We start from the raw sequence: 16,886 nt of genomic DNA on the forward strand, positions 1-16,886 counted from the left end.
TGTTTTGAACAAACTTAATATCCCATTGTTCTTTAAAGCAAAGGGATGCTGAGCTAATAAGATTCAGTTGGGCAGGAGTCATTGAATAAAAATTCACTAGATCTTCCCTCCTCCCTCCCTCCCAGTTACTTATAATTTAGTACTTTGGCTGGCCAAAGAAAGATATATTAGATGTATTATGTTGTGCTTCAAGACAGAAATAGTTGTTTGGGGAAGAGTTTTTTAGGTAGAACAATTTTCTGCATTTTTCTGTGTAAAATGTATGTTTAATGAACTTAGTATGGGTTTGAAATAGTGAGTATTTTCAAAACTGTATTTGGAAAAAGAAATTTGTTGTTATTCCCAGGACCAGATCAGTATTTGAAATAAGGATGAAATGTGTAGCTATCAGTTTGGGGAGTAGTAAGTCCGGTAAATTATTTGCATTTTGTAGTTAATTATAGAGTCTTTTTAGAGGGTCTTGGAGATAAAACATTTTAACCTTATTCTACAATTAAAGAAACACTGACTAAAAGGAATGAATAATTTTCCCAAGGTCACAAAGCAATAGTATGTGGCAGAGCTGGGAATAGAATCCAGGACTAAATGATTCCTGATCCTGTGTCTTTTCTACTTTATTACAGTTCCTAATTAGGTATGTTATATTACAAGTGTCTCTTTCTCTCCCCTCTACTCATATTCCAATTTTAAGCAAGATGAATTTTAACTATGGTGAATAATGGAAGAATTCCCAGATTAATGCTAATTATGCTAAATTCAGTTTCAGAAATTTTATTTAATATCTTCTCTAGGCAATCTTATAAGACTGTAAATTGTTGAGGTGCCCACTTGAATTGGTAAAGGGAATTATCTCACCAAAAAGTTCTGTGTACCAAGAAATCACAGGTCTAGTTCCTATCATTATCTAATACAACTTTTTTTCAATATAATTTGAGATTAAATTAGACATAATTTATATCAAACTCAACCATGTATATGTATAATGAGAAATAGTGGTTTAGTGTGCCTGTAGATTTTCAAGTTGCTCTATCATAGAAAAGTTTAGCCTGCCTTCATTTTATTACCATTTACCATCTTGGGGAAATAATGTTAAGAAACATGAAATAAGTTAAAGGCTTTATTAGAGAAACTTAACAGGCAACATTTATTTTTCATAAAAATTTTAATAAACATGTTTGACTATCATAAAATCATTCTTTACAAGTAATATTAACAGAAATGTTATGCCTTAAAATACAGTTTCATAAAATATAAAATTAAAGTGTTAATTTAGATTATCATCTGTAATATGTTTAACCATCTTCTGAATAACTTAAATAAGTTGAAAATTAGTTGACATAAATGTATTTGATGATTGTATTCCTTATTGAAAGTTTTTGCTTTCTTGTAGTAATCAATGCATAGCTACAGCTGGTTGAAGGGGACCAAATCCATTGAATAGGTGATTTGGTTCCATTTTACCAGCTTTAGCAAAGCATTGTCAAGCTTTAATGATGTTTTATTTGAAATGGTTTAGCTTTTTGCATTAGTAACCTTTATCAACTTGTAGCCCTCTGGAAGATTTAGAAATGAACAAGGTAAATCAGTAGTACTTGGTTTAATTGAGTTCTCTGTTTGAATGAATCCTTTTGTTCAGGGGAAGAACAGAAATGGGTGGATTGCTACTTTGTTTCTACTACTGAACAACTTCATATTATTTATAAATGCAGAAAGTCACTCATATTTTAAGTAAATGCAATTAGAATAGCACATCATACTTAATTTTAATCTTTAGGCAGTAAACCAGAAACCAGAAAATTGATGTTAGTATATTTGAGGTGGAGATAAGTCTTGATTTCAACAGGTCATACTTTTTCTATCACCATTGCTTTTTTTAGTCTTTTAACTATTGAGGACCAATAGCAAGTTGCTGAAAGGGGGTGGAGAAGAATGAGAATGGCCTTGAGGAAGTACCTCTGCCCTTTGGTTTATAAATAGATCATACGTACATTAAAAGTATTGCCTGCACAGATAAATTCAGATTCATTCAGATGAAAGGAACTACTAGATATGCCAGTGTATTTTCTCCTGATATCACTTATGTAATGTTACTCTGTCTCTCTGTCTCTCTGTGTCTCTGTCTCTGTCTCTGTCTCTGTCTCTGTCTCTGCCTCTGCCTCTGCCTCTGCCTCTGTCTCTCTCTCATTTTGAATATAAGCTACCTAATACCTTCTCATAGGAAAAAGAAGTTTTGGTTAAGTGCAAAGCCAAAATCACTGCCACCTCATTTTGTTGTAGAGGTGTCCCTGTGTCTGTGGAATATATACTCTGGCAGGCTTCCCTGGTAAAACATTGCATAAAGATCTAGTTTTAGATTCTATAATGTGACAACTAGCCTAACTAATTTTGGACAGACTTGTCACTAGATTGACCCCTGGCATAGAGGGATTGTAATTTATTTTGGTGGAAAAAGTACCCTGATAAAAGAAATCTCTTTTAAAGGAATAATACCTTAAGAAAATGTAAAAGCTATATTCATTTGAATAAATAAGAGTTTCACATTAGTATAATGATGGCAATTTAGAAAATGAAAAAAAATCTTCAAATATAGCTTTCATATCGGTTTGGCTTGACAAGGGGCAGAATATCTAAGGTTGTCTTCTGAAGTATTACTATAAAATAGATAAAATAGAGCTAAAAGGGGCATTAGTTAGAGTAGTCATAGAGTTTCAGCAGAATTCTTTATTGTTTCTCTCTTGTCTGACCAGAGGGAGTTAAGGAACAAAGGAAGGGGGTCAGCATCAGTTCAGAATATTTTTGTCAAGTGGACGCTGCATCTGTTGGTAGTTATGTATAATATTGCTAAAGATATTTATGTAAATATATTCTTTACACCATGTATTCTAATAGAAACATAGCAGGTGTCAGGTTGCTTGGACTTAAGCACTGAAGATAACTTTAAAATGGACTTCTATTTTTATCAGTTATATGGGAACTACTTAGCGGATCCAGCTGCTCAAGTGTGCTTTTGGATGGCAGTTCAGTTTCATATACTGGCCATATCAGGGCAAAAAGAGGCCATGGAAAAAAAGAAGCACATAGTACAGCATTTGATAATGTCAGCATCTGTTATCCCTGTCAGGGAGACAGTTGAAATGTTTGAGTTACAACAGTGTCAGCAGATGCCCAGAGTTTAATGTGTACTCAGTTAAAAATGAACAGCTGATCTAAGTGATAGATGTGACATTTTAGAATGACTGAATATACTCTTAAGTATGTTAACTTGAGCTCACATGCAATAGTATCAATATATAATTGACAGGTCATCATTTGTTTCAAAGTATCACATGGCCTTAATATGAAATTATAAGACATTGGTGTGTTTTCAATAATTAAAAAAACAAATTTTTAGAACTTTATGGAGTAATTTATCTGTAAGATTGTTCATTACAAAATTTAAAGGGATAACAACAAAGTAGTAATATTGGAGTCCACAAGCAAAATGAGGTAGTAAGTCCTAGGAATTGTTATTCAGAACTCCTAAAGGTCAATATTAATCAAGTAACAAAATTTTGAGGGGGAAAAAATCATTCTTGGAAATATTTTTGAAACATAGTTTAGATATTTCTTCTATATATGTGATTATCCTCAGTCAACATGAAAAGATAAATAGTCTCTCAAACACCACAAAATCAGTTTAATTTTCTCTGCAGGTTACATAGTATTTGTGGTTCTCTTTTTTAACTATTGCTTGCTTGACCAATTACAGTAATGGGTAGGAAAAAAATTAACCATGATAACTTTTAGACATATGTATCTGACTTCCCACACACAAAAAGAACATGAAATATTAAAAAGTCAGTATAACCCAAAGAAAATCCCACACCTCAGTTAAGTAATTTTATTTAAGGAATATCCAGTGTACACTAACCCAACTAAAACAAAATGAAGCTACTTCCCTCTAAATCTTCTATGCATTTATCATACACTAATTTTATGGCTTATTTTATTTATTTGTTTTTATGAGAATATAGTGGTTTAAATGCCAATTCTTTCCAGATTTCCTCTATTTGCAAATTTCTACAAATAGTGGTTTAAATTGAATTAAAGCACTACTTTGTAAATAGGTAATCGTTTGGTATCTATATGTTAAAGTAGTTTGGCTTCAATATCATTAAGTGGGACAAAACAGAGATTAAAGATATATAGCAAAATGACCCCCAAAACTGTCATTCCTTTTTTCAAATTAAAGATTCTATTGGTAGTAATCTTTTAATTAGCAGCTGTGTCCTAGAAATTGTTGCACTGTTGTTTTCTATCCTTTTAAATCTGACACTTCAGTTTATTTCATTTAAACACAATGAAAACTTTAAAGTGTGGATTTGGTTAATGATCTAGCAAACTTAAAAGGTAACTAGACCAAAGATACTTTTTATTGTAGGGGTGGAGTTGGGGAGATTGTGGTTAAACACATCTTTTAGAATTAAAGTTTTAGCTATGATTGATTGTTAAGACTACTTTAAAAAAAGCCTTTTCATGAATAATAATTGTATTTCAACAGCTATTTTTATTTTGAATATTTTGCTAACATTTTTGAATGAATAAACTATTTCTTGGTATGCCAGTAGTTTGACAAATCAAAAAGTCTTATTAATGTGACATACCTTAAATTATAAGGATTGACTAAAAACATTATTGGTAGGTACCAGATTTGAAAATTAAGCCCTTTGTCCCCACCCCCTTTTTTTGTTTTGCTAAGATGCTTTTTTGGTCTCACATTATAGTCACTTGAATTATTCTGAATCTTCTTTTTAAAAAGGATTTAAAATGAGAAAGATGTTTGAAAATGAACCAAAAATACTCATAGTTTTCTTTACCTTTTTCTCAACAGACATCTTTCTTCCTCTACATAAAAACAATCAGTGTCTTTGGAACACAATATTTTGTTTCACATTTTATTGTAGCAGTACTGAAAAAATTGTCCTCTTTCATGCCAGGTTAATTGGCTACGTGAAGGTCATTCCATAAGAAATGTTGCTCCTTTCCGTCGCAGTCTACTTCCTTGCCCCTTGGTGGTTTATCACCTACCAAAAATACATACTTCTTTACATTCCATAGCATTGTATGTTCATATGGGTACATAAAGAAGTATGTACTCTGAGTAGGTCTAGGTGGTTGTCAGATAAACCTGAAATGTATCATTTTCCCTATTCCTATATCATTACAGTAACATTTAATTTGTTCATTATTTACCAGAAAAATGGTGTGATTACTTGCACAGAATACTTTTTCATAAAGATTGAATTTTATAGTGTCATTTACCTGAAGATTTGGCATTAAGGCTTACTATTCTTCATTGTTCTTGATGGGCATAGTCATTTCCAGGCATATCTGTTGCTCTTCATCCTGGTTTGGCCAAATTTGTATGATTTATTGACCTGAAGCAATTTTCCCAGATATATTTCTGTAATTGCAAAGATTTCATCTTGGTCTTCTCAGCAGAATTCTTTGATGACTTGTAATGTGCTTCTGAATTCTAAAAGCAGGTAGTAATTACTCAAGTCTAGTGGAAAATAAGTTTTGCATAAACTACATCTTAGTCAAAAATGTCCCTCTTTATCCAATTAACACTTTTTTTTCTAATGTAGATTTTATTATTTGTAAGTCATAAAATCTGTCCAAAGTGCATTAATGGAAAGTTTTCAAGAGAAAAGAAACAGTTATTTTTGTGTAAACTAGTAGAACCTAAGTCAAAACTAGGAGCTAATGCTTATTTGAGTGATTCTTCAATGTTTTTGTTGACATTAGTCACTACTTTATTCAGTTTCATACCATTTTAAAAAAATATTTATCAAGCTGCCAATCAATTAGAAGTTTCCCTTTTTTTGGACTTCTTTGATGAACATGCTAGATCAATTGAATAATAAACTAAAAAAGAACTGAAAGGATTCAGCATAGAACAGCTCAGTTTCTTAGCTTGTGTGTTGAAAATGAGTTATATTAAGAAGGAACTTAATTCTCCCAACATTGAAGTCTAAGTTGCAAATAAAGTAACACTGAAAATTTCTTAGTTAAAGGAAGACCAGAGAAATTGGATTTCCTGCAGTTTGTGACAAAAAGCTAGTGCAGCTGATAGAGAGCAAATCAGAATGTAGCTATAGAGAGCCTAATACTACAAAGAGAAACAGCAATGCAGTATTAAAATTACAGCATGCACATTCTGAATTTAAACTGGGTTGTCTTTATTCAGTTAAGCATTTTAAAAAAATCTCATGATAATATTTCTTAGTGGCTTAAATCTTGAAATATTCAATTGATACTTTTTTAGATATCCCATCTCTGGAAATAGGATATAATTTACTGGAGTGACAAAATGATTCACTAGACAGCTATTACTAAGAATAAATCTTTCATTTTAGGAATTAATAAATGGCAGAAAGGACCTGTACACTTAGGAGATAACATCTTTCAAATAAGTTGTCTGGCATGATATTTCAGACTGCTTTTTCAAAGACTCTTTTTTACACTATTCAGGCTTTCTACTTGAACTCTAAAATTAAACTGTGCCCAGATAGATAGTAATTAATCAATGAAAACAACCATCTAGTAAATCATAGGTAAGCATGCAGAAAGTCATAGGAATCCTTAAAGTACAGAATAACATAGGCCTTGTGGTGCTCTGTTACCTGTAAGCTTAGTATCATGCAGCATTTGCAGTTGGAAGAGAGGTAATGACCTAGAGAGACAGACTCATCAGCAGCAGCCATCTCATCCTGAGTGTTCGTTCACTCTATTCGCTGATTCAGCTCTTCATTACACGGGAGGGGGGAGGTAAGGGGGAAGTGTCGGTGAATACACAACCTCACCTTCTTAAATAGATATAACTTAACCTCTCCCACCCCTCTCCCATGCCCCCCAAAACTAGTCTCTACAGTAAAATTTAATCATCATTGGCTAGCTTTCTTGGAATGTCAAATTATTAATATTGCATAGAAATGAGTACCTTGTGCTTGCTGGACCGAAAGTTAAGGATGCTAGCATGTCCAAGGAAGATGAACCTAGCTCATTTTCTCAGATGAAGAGCTCCGGAAGAGGGAAAAAAAGTTGCAGAGGAAATTACTTTATAATTTTTAAAAGGCAAAAAAGCATACCTTTCTCCCCCCAAAGCAACAGCAAATCACCCCCCTATTATCCTAATCCCACCATAATATATTAGATTCTTCTGGCTTCTTAAAAAGTATACTGCATCTTTTCTTGATTGAGGTTTTGCTTTTGTTTTGTTTTTAGTTTCCAAGATTAAAGTGTAGGCAAATCTGTATTGAGGCTACCTTTTCATCTCCAGAGGTCAAGTCTGCAAGCGAGGTCAGGACTTCCACATGGACACTACAGAGGCTAACCATATTTCCCACTCAGATGGGTTGAGCTAAACTGTTACAGCTTTATAGGCAGCTAAGCATTTAAAACATGCACTCCCAGACAAACGGGCTCTCTTATGCCTCTCTCTTCCCTGACCATATTTAGTCAACCATAGCAAAAAATAGTCTCTCAGCTGTCGATTGTCGATCCAGAAGCTGAGGAAGCCTCTATCTTGCTCTCTGCCTATTGATTGTTCATCCTGCAGTCCCAACACGCTGCTTTGCCATTTGTCCTGCTATTTTTTTAGCACTGCCAAATAAAGCGGTCTCTCATGTTTCCACTTATATTTCCCAGATTTTCACTGAGCTTGCGCTGTTACTAGTAAACCCTGATGCTGCTGTCACTATACTTAGAAGCACTGCAGAGCAAAAAGGCAAAGGGAAAAAAAACACCACATTACCTTGCTTAGAGTAGCAAGACAGTCTTTAGAAACATGTGGAACAAGAAATACTCCTTTATTGTCACAACATATTTTACATTCTGACTTGTTTTGGTAGTGATTAAAAGCTAAGTAATGTACTATAAAATTATAGGCCTGAGCAGTTGTAGTTAACTGTTCTTGAATATATTTTTCATTTAATAAATATGGTTTAATTCTACTGTATTTGAATAGATGGTAGATAAGATGGTCAAATAATTTGCATAGTGGAGGAGGGAAGGAAGTCATTTAAATCTTTGGAGGCTATAGTTATAATATAAATAATTTTAATTCATAAGTAGTTTTTATTCAGTTTTTTTTGGGGGGAACAGGTAATGTGTTTCATGGAATAGTCCAGTAAAGTATACTGAAATGAAGTATCTAAGAATCTGCAGGCTATATATACTAAAATAAATTAAATACATTGTTATGTTTAAATATAAATTGTTTCCTTCAGAAAGAGTTTGAAATATTTTCATGAATATTTTCAGTATTTTAAGTTTAAAAAATTTTTAAATTAACATTATTGCTTTCCTCCACAAAGAGATCACAGTAACCATTAACCCAAAACTTTATGGCATGGAACAAATAGCTCTTGTGAACTTATATACTAAATGTTGGCAGCATATATAGAATTAAAAAAAATATATAATTTTAAACACATATGTATATACATTTAACTAGGAGAAGGCATAATACTAATATTAAATTGAATAAGCCTGTGGGACAAATCACTTCAGGGCCAGATTTAAAAAGAAAACAACTATAAGTCTGGGAAACCAACTATATTTTTCTTGTATTAGATTTTCTTAGGTATAATTCAAAAGCAAAACTCAGACAAAAATCACATTCACTTTTCTAGACTCATTTTGGAAAGAACATATTTGCTCTTGAAACTCTGCCTTTGCAGGTTTAGTCCCTCAGTATTATTAGCAATTTGGGGTAGTTATTTAAAAACAGTGATTTGAGGAAATAGAACTCATACACTTTTCTGGAGGTTTACAATGGATATTAGAGGTCATCTGGTTCAATCCCCTCATTTTACAGAGGAACCCAGAGGTTAAATGATTTGCTCAAGGTCAGACAGAGCCAGGACTAGAATTCACTTTATATGTTTGAAAACTCATATAGGATAGTTTGAGGGTTTCCATAATATATCTTCTTATAGCTTTTGCTATCTGGTTATTTATCTATATCAGAAATTTAGCCAACAATATATACTACATCTAAATGAAATTTTCAGGGTTTAGAGGACTCAGAATTTCCAGCCTGTTAAAATGCCTTGTTTGTGGATCTTTTATAAAATCAGTCTTTGCTACTTATATGATATCCCTGCCATGGTGCCTAATGCAATGATCTGTAGTTGATAGGTACTTAATGAGAATTGTTGATGGATTAGAAAGAGAATAAAAAAGTAGCCATGACTATTTAGTATTAGGTAATTACTTCCTTTGTGCCTACACTAGTGGAGGTGGTGGTGGTGGTGGTGGTGGTGGTGGTGGTGGTGGTGGTGGTGGTGGTGGTGGTAGTGGTAGTGGCAGCAGTGGCAGCATTACTTGGCCATCTAAGATGGATAGTTTTCTGGGGTGGGGTTGGGGTCAGTCGGATAAGTTCCCATCAGGGAGTGAAAATCTTGTTGGGTAGTTCCATCTTTACCTGTTTTATAGAGGTAGCAGAATGGGAGGACTTCAGCGGTGTTATATGTATGAAGCTATATGAACACTGCTTTCTTTCATGGAATTGAAAAGGATCACATTCACTTTAAAATGGGAAAATGGGTTCCGTAATAGAAAAAAGTTGGATCATTTAGAGTGGATTATAGGGAGTAGTTGTGGCAGTTCTATGCTCTACTGTCATTAGATTCTGATGACAGGGATTTGAGATTTTCACGGTGAAAGATTATGCTAATTCTCTGGCAAGCCAGCATACTGTTGTTGTTGCCATTTTGCAATTTCTTTTTAGGACAAAAATCCCCATACCTAGTAAATAGTTAATATGGGGCTAGAGATTTTCAGCCCAGATAAAGTTGGAGAGAGGTAACTTGTTCACTTGCCTTGCTCTCTTCAACTGAGAGCTAATTTCATTTGTCTCTGGTGAGAACATGTCTTTGTTCAAGCATTTCTTGAAGACCTACTATGTAATTAGCCTGATGTGGGGAGTTCAAAGATAAAAGTTTCTAACAGGAGAAGAAATATATTATAAATACATTATAAGTACAGAATAGAAAAGTTCATTTTGCAGAATGTAAAGAGAAAGAACCTTTGGCTTTGGACCTGAGAAGGTAATTTTTCATTTGGATGTGAAAGAATGATAGGCAGAAATTTGAAGGAAGGATATTTCAGGTGTAAGAGTACTTTTTACCTAATAATTTACATTTACATAGTACCTTACAATTTACAGAACACATTCTCATTGCATATATTCTCATTTGATATGACTTGCCTATGAAAAAGGTATGACATAAGATGGCAGCCTCACTTTTCAGATGGGGAAATAGGTTGAGAGAGCTTAGATGATTTGTCTACATTGCTTAGTACCAGAACCAAGAACTCTGATCTCTGTCCTCCTTCAGTGAGCTTTCTTACTTTTATGGCTCTTTTTAGATCTTATTTGCTTTGAATTTCTCTGTTTTTTGTGGCTTGTATAATATGAAATTAATTTGAATTTGCCAATTTAGGAATTCATGATAGTGTAACTGAAAATAGCTAGCATTTTTCTTTATAGATAGCAACAAAATAGAATTAAGTAAACAAATTAATCTTATAAAGTAGCTTAGATATTGGGATATAATTAGTAGATATTTATTCATTGTTATTTAGTCATTTTAGCCATATATGATTCTTCATGAAGAGATTTTCTTGACAGAAATACTGGAGTGGTTTCCCATTTCCTTCTTTAGCTCATTTTACAGATGAGGAAACGGAGGCAAACAAGGTTAGGTGACTTGACCAGAGTCACAGATGAGTGTCTGAGGCTAGATTTGAATTTAGGAAGATTAGTCTTCTTGACTTCAAATCTGGGACTTTATCCACAGGTTAGTTGCTATACTTAAACAGGGATTGTTATTTCTTTTGGTGATTCAAAGGGTATCATTACTTTCCTCTCCAATATTATCTCTGAAATATTTTTTCTTTGTTCAAAATTCAGTATTTGAGTGCATAGTTAAACTTCCCCAAGAGGGAGATTGCCCAAAACAAATTTAATCTACTTTATGAATTTTCTAAGTAATAAAAAGTTGCTAAAATTATATTTCAGGCTTTTTATTATTTTCTAGTAGTATTTGTCTGAATTAGTAAGAGATTTACCATATCTCCTTTGAGGGAGAATGTAAACACCTCAAATAGAGTCATAGATTTAAAGTTGAAAGAGGTATTTGAGGTCTTTTTAGTCCAGGACCCATCTTCCCCCTTTTATGGAGGGGTTGTGACTCAGAAAGGTAGTTGCTTATCCATGGTCTCACACATAACAGAAAGAGGGTTTCAACCCAGCTCTTTGGTCTCAAAACACAATTCTTCAAGTGTGTTTTACTCTTTCCTTTATGCAGAAATTGAAATCCAAGGTAGTTTGAATATACTTTATATTTACTTAACTGTTAACATGTTACAATCCTATTGGTGAAATGTAAGCTCCTTGTCAGCAGACTTTTTCTTTGGATGGGGGACCTACCTATACCTATTTTACTACCTTAGAGAGTACCTTATACATAGATATTTTTTCCCCCATTATCAGAATACTTTGGGCTTTTATTTATTTATTAATTTTGGTTCTGAATTCTTTCCCTCTCAATACCTCCTTCCTGCCCATTGAGAAGACAAGAAACATGATACCCATTATATGTAAGAAATCATGCAAAATATATTTCCACATTAGCCATTTACATAGGTATTTAAATGGTGAATAAACAGAAGAAGGGAATTGACATTGATCTGCTAATTTCAAAATGATCTTATGTAGCAGAGACATAGATCAAATTGTTAGTGATTGTCATGATTAAAGCTTCTTTGGGGTACATAATTAGAATGGAAGAAGAAATAATTTGGGACTAGCTATATGATTCATGGCAAGATAATTAACCGTCATTTCCTTGTCCACAAAGAAAGAGATATTAATGCTTTCATTACCTGCTTTAAAAATGCTATGAGGTAACCACTTCATAAGTGATAAAATGGTATATAAATTGAGTTAGTATCATTATTAGAACCAATATCACTATACCATGAATCCAGAATATCACTGTGTTCCCTATCAAAAATTTTCTCCCTTGAAATTTTTCTAAATTTGCTTTTCTGACAGTCTAGTTTTGCTTTAAAAAAACAACTACTTTTTTTTATTCTATATGTATGTAATTCAGAGTCATAGCATTCAAGGAAAAAAAAACAAATTGAATATCTTTATTGAATGTATTGTACATCCTGAATCGTCATTGAACATCCTCCCCCCCCTCCCCCCACCTGTCTTAATTTCTCCTTCACTACTGGCTTCTTTCCTGCTGCCCACAAACATACTCAGATTTCCCTCATCCTAAAAAAAACTCTTCCCTTGACCTTGATACCCTCATGCTATGATACTATATATTTAGTCTCTTTAAATGCTGAACTTAAAAAATTGTCTTTTCCCCTGCCTCTACTTTCTTTTTTAATTCTTAGTTTTTTAAAGGTTACTTTTTTCAGTTATGCATTTTCATTTTCCCCTTCTACTTTGACCATCCTCCTCAAGAAATCTAAACTTTTTACAAGTAAGTGTACTTAATCAAAACAAATTCTTTTATTAGCCATATCCAGATTGTATACTTCATTCTGAATATTGGTCCATCATCTCTCTTTCAGAAAGTAGGTAACATTCTTCATCATCTGTTTTTGGTATTCATGGTTAATCATAACATTGATCTTTGAGTCTTTCTGAAAGCCTTTCCTTTAATTAGTCCTACCCTAGTTTTAGCCCCTTATCACCTTTTACCTGGATTATTGTAATAATCTACTAATTTATCTCTATGCATCATAATTTTCTCCCCCTTCTATCTGGCCTTGCTACTTGCTTCCCTGCTCAAAAACCTTCAGAGTTTCTCTTTTGTCTACAAGATAAAATATAACCCCCCTTGCTTAGAATTTAAATCCAGAGGTGGCCTTTTTCCTTTCCAAGGCCACTCTCAACTTGTACATTAATTCCATTTTCCCCTTCTTCAGCAGATTACATCTTCAATCCTTGCCTTGCATCTTCAACCTCTCCCCATCAGCAACCTTCAAACATGCCAAGTCTCTCTTATCCTTAATAAGTCTTCACTAGTAAATCCTCTCAAACTATTGTCCAAGGTCTCTTTCCCCCTTTTCCAGAAAACTAGAAAAATCCATCTTCAACCTTTTGTACCCTGGCATCTGACCTCATCCTTCAATTGAATCTACTCTCTCCAAAGTTAACCAGTAATTTATTGTCAAATCTGATGGACTTTTCTCAGGCCTTATCCTTCTCAATCCTGTCTGCTGCAGTAATAATGTTGACCACTCTCCTCTTGGATATGCTCTTTCCTATATTTTTTTGACACTACTGTTCCAGCCTTTCTCGGACTATTCTTTCTCAATCTCCTAAGGTTTTATTTTTCCTTCTTCTAAATTCACTCTTGGTGAGGAGCAGAACCTGGAGAACATTGTACACAGAGACTGATACACTGTGGTACAATTGAATGTAATGGACTTCTCCATTAGTGGCACTGCAGCGATCCAGAACAACTCGGAGGGATTTACGAGAAAGAACACTATCCACATTCAGAGGAAAAATTCTGGGAGTAGAAACACCAAAGAAAAACATCTGCTTGATTACATGGGTCAATGGGGATATGATTGGGCATATAGACTAAATGATCACTCTAGTGCAAACATCAACAACATAGAAATAGGTTTTGATCAAAAACACATGTAATACCCAGTAGAATTGTGCATTGGCTACGGGATGGAGTGGGGGGTGGGGAGGAAAAGAATATGATTCTTGTAACCAAAGGAAAATGTTCTAAATTGACTAATTAAATAACACTTAGAAAAAAAAAAAACCTCACTCTTGATGTGAAGTGCCTTTGCACTGACCATTCTTCATGTGGGGAATGTATTCTATCTCATAGTCCATATCATCCTTTAAGACACAAGTTAAGCATCATTTTTTTTGCATGAAACCTTCTCTGATCTCTCCAAATGTTAATGCTCTCTTACTCAAAATACTTTGTATATATTTGTATTTATTAACCATATACATATGTATATGTGTGTGTGCGTACACACACAACTGTCTCCTCCACTAGATTAACAACCTTGGAGAATGTTTAGTTGGGAGGGGGGGTGATATGAATGATGTTACAGCAAAAGACAGAATATGAATGGTCAAGGAGGAGGCAAACTAGGAGAAAGTAAGCTGATGTCAGATTATAAAGTGCTTTAAATGTGAAAAAAGGAGTGTGTCTTTTATCCTATAGGCATTATTAAACCATTGGAAATTATGAGTAGGAGAAAGACATGGTTAGATCATTGCTTTAGGAATATCACTTTGGTAACTGTATGGAGAGAGGATGGATTGGAGAAGGAAGAAATTTGAGACAGTGCCTAATTAGGAGATTGTTGCAATACTCCAATTAAAAAGTCATGAGGGCTTGAATGAGAGAGTATAGCTGTGTGAATGAAGAAAAGTAGATGGCAGTGATAGATTGTAGAGGTTAAATCAATTTACTTGTCAGCTAGATGGATATGGGAGTGGTGGTGAGGGAGAATGAAGAAGTAAATATGACTCTTAGACGTAGAACTTGTGTTACTACCTCTGGAATCAATTATAAAATCCTCTTTTTGTCTGGCTCTCCCTCCCCGTTTTTTCTTTTTTGAAACACTCTTACCTGGTATCTTAGATTCCAAGGCATAAGAATGGTAAGGGCTGAGCAATTGAGGTTAAGCGACTTGCCCAGGGTCACATACCTGGGAAGTATCTGAGGTCAGATTTGTACCCAGAACCTCCTGGCCTGGCACTTTATCCACTGTGTTATCTGACTGCCCCATTTGTGTGACTTATAAAGCCCTTCATAACCTGATCCCTTTCTACCTTTCCAGTTTTATTATAATTTATTCCCCTTCATTTACTCTGGGATTCAGTGACACTGGCCTTCTTCCTCTTCTTTTCATAAGATTTCATCAACTGACCTTCCGTACTGTCTCCTATACCAAGAATTCTTTCCTTTCTTGTCTTTGTCTCTTGCCTTACTTGATCAAAACAGTATTTTTTCTCCTAAATCCTCCCTACCATTCTCCCTGTTACCATTAGTGGGCAACACCATTCTCTCCAATTCCTTAGGCTCATAAGCTAGGAGTTATTCTGGATTCTTCACTATCTCTCACCTCCACCCCACCATATCCAAACTGTGGCCAAGGCCTACTGATCTCTCATTTGCAATATCTCTCAAATACATCCCCATTCCTCTTCTGACACTGCCACCACTCTAGTGCTTACCTTTTATCACCTCACACTGTTAGGTCTACCTTTCCAAAGTCTCTCCCCATTCTTTTATGCATTATCCCCTCAGCCACTAAAGTGATTTTCCTAAAATGTAGGTCTGATCATGCCACTCCCCCTACTCAGTAAATCCCAGAGACTTCCTGTTGCCCCCCAGGAGCAAATACAAAATACTCTCATTCAAAGCCCCTCATAATATAGGCCCATTCCTACCTTTCCAGTCTTCTTATCAATTATTCTTCGACACATACACCTTGATCAAATGACACTGGATGCTTGGATCTTTCATGAACAAGATACTCCATTTTTTCAACTCTAGGCATTTACTCTGTCTGTCTTCCATGCCTGAAATGGTCTTCTTCTGTTCCCACTACTCACCTCCCCAACTTCCTTTAAGAACCATCTAAAATCCCAATTTATACAGAAAGGAAACTTTCCCTAGCCTTTCATTCCACTACTTTCTCTCCATTTATCCTGTATATAGTTTACTTCCCATATATTTGTTTGCATGTTTTTGTTTGTCTCCTTCATTAAGATTGGTTGTAAGCTCTTTGAGGTACTATCTTTTATCTCCTTTTGTTGCCTCTGTGCTTAGCACAGTGCTTGGCATATCATAGGTGTTTAATAAATGTTTACTGATTGCTTAATTGGCTTCAAGTTCTGACTAAAAATTCTGCCTTCTTTTGGAAGCCTTTCTTGATCTTTCTTAATGCTATTGTCTTCCTCTCATCATCTCTTTTTATCCTTTATATGTTCTTGAGATCTAGTACTTGCTTTTTCCTATCTTTGTGATCCCTGTGCTTAGCATAGTGTCTATTACAATATAGTTGGTGCTTAGTAAATGCTCCTTGACTCAAGGCCATCTAGATTGAAATGTCCAGCAAGCAGCTAGAGATGTTGGATTGGTATTCAGGAGGGAGATGAGGGATAGTTATGTAGAAAGTTATCTGCAAGTATAGTAACTCTTTGGGAATGGATGAAATCATCATTTGACAGCATAGAGATTTAAGAGGACACAGGAAAATGTGGGAAATAATAAAAGACTCATGTAGAAAAACTTAATCACTAATAAAGCTTTTGAAAAATAATGCTGACTGATTTTTGAACATCTAGTAAAGATAAATATATAAATATTTATTTGTTTCTAAATGCAAGAAATATAAAATGGAGAAATGTTGTAGTGTCTTGGAGAAATACGCTAAAGATGTAGATCAAGAAAAGCCCCTCCCAGCCCATCCCCATAAAAATGTATGAATTTTTAAATAGATATGACCAAAAGTGGAGCCAAGATGGCAGCTTAGTAGCAGTGAAAGTCTGAACCACTCTGAGAAGTCTTCCATGATATCTCCTACTTTTATTTTTGGGTAGTTAAAACAGTGATGTTCTTTCACATTATTTGGGATAAAATAGTATGTGGGACTTGAATTTAGTAGTATATGATTAAGATTCATGTGAATTCATATTAGATGAACTATAGGGATAGAGACTGACCCTTTGATTTTATTTTATTGGCATACAGAATTCCTGGATGTGAAAACCCTTTAATGTAATGACATAGACCAACCCATTCTTTGCATTATGTGGTTTTACAGTT

General features: G+C 34.3%; 1 protein-coding gene, 1 long non-coding RNA gene and 2 other non-coding genes across 7 annotated transcripts in view; 1 reads left to right on the plus strand and 3 right to left on the minus strand.

Annotated features, from left to right (window-relative positions):
• MIB1 (MIB E3 ubiquitin protein ligase 1) overlaps nucleotides 1-16,886 on the plus strand; it is a 169,010-nt gene that overhangs the window by 104,174 nt on the left and 47,950 nt on the right. The window lies entirely within an intron of this gene.
• Nucleotides 1,394-1,480, minus strand: MIR133A-1 (microRNA mir-133a-1). The gene has a single exon (NR_032172.1). It is a non-coding gene; the product is annotated as a microRNA mir-133a-1 (primary transcript).
• Nucleotides 1,466-7,626, minus strand: LOC103098995 (uncharacterized). Of its 4 annotated transcripts, none has more exons than XR_008917689.1 (4): nucleotides 7,308-7,626; nucleotides 6,983-7,062; nucleotides 5,302-6,787; nucleotides 1,466-5,063 (listed from the first exon to the last, which is right to left on the minus strand). It is a non-coding gene; the product is annotated as an uncharacterized LOC103098995 (long non-coding RNA). The 4 variants fall into 4 exon arrangements; XR_008917688.1 differs by having other exon boundaries at nucleotides 1,466-5,542; nucleotides 6,666-6,787; nucleotides 7,308-7,603; XR_001628866.2 differs by having other exon boundaries at nucleotides 1,466-5,515; nucleotides 6,666-6,787; nucleotides 7,308-7,595.
• On the minus strand, nucleotides 5,061-5,146 carry MIR1-1 (microRNA mir-1-1). The gene has a single exon (NR_032145.1). It is a non-coding gene; the product is annotated as a microRNA mir-1-1 (primary transcript).

This window comes from Monodelphis domestica, chromosome 3 (genome assembly GCF_027887165.1).
Source record: "Monodelphis domestica isolate mMonDom1 chromosome 3, mMonDom1.pri, whole genome shotgun sequence".
Classification (NCBI taxonomy): Eukaryota; Metazoa; Chordata; class Mammalia; order Didelphimorphia; family Didelphidae; genus Monodelphis; species Monodelphis domestica.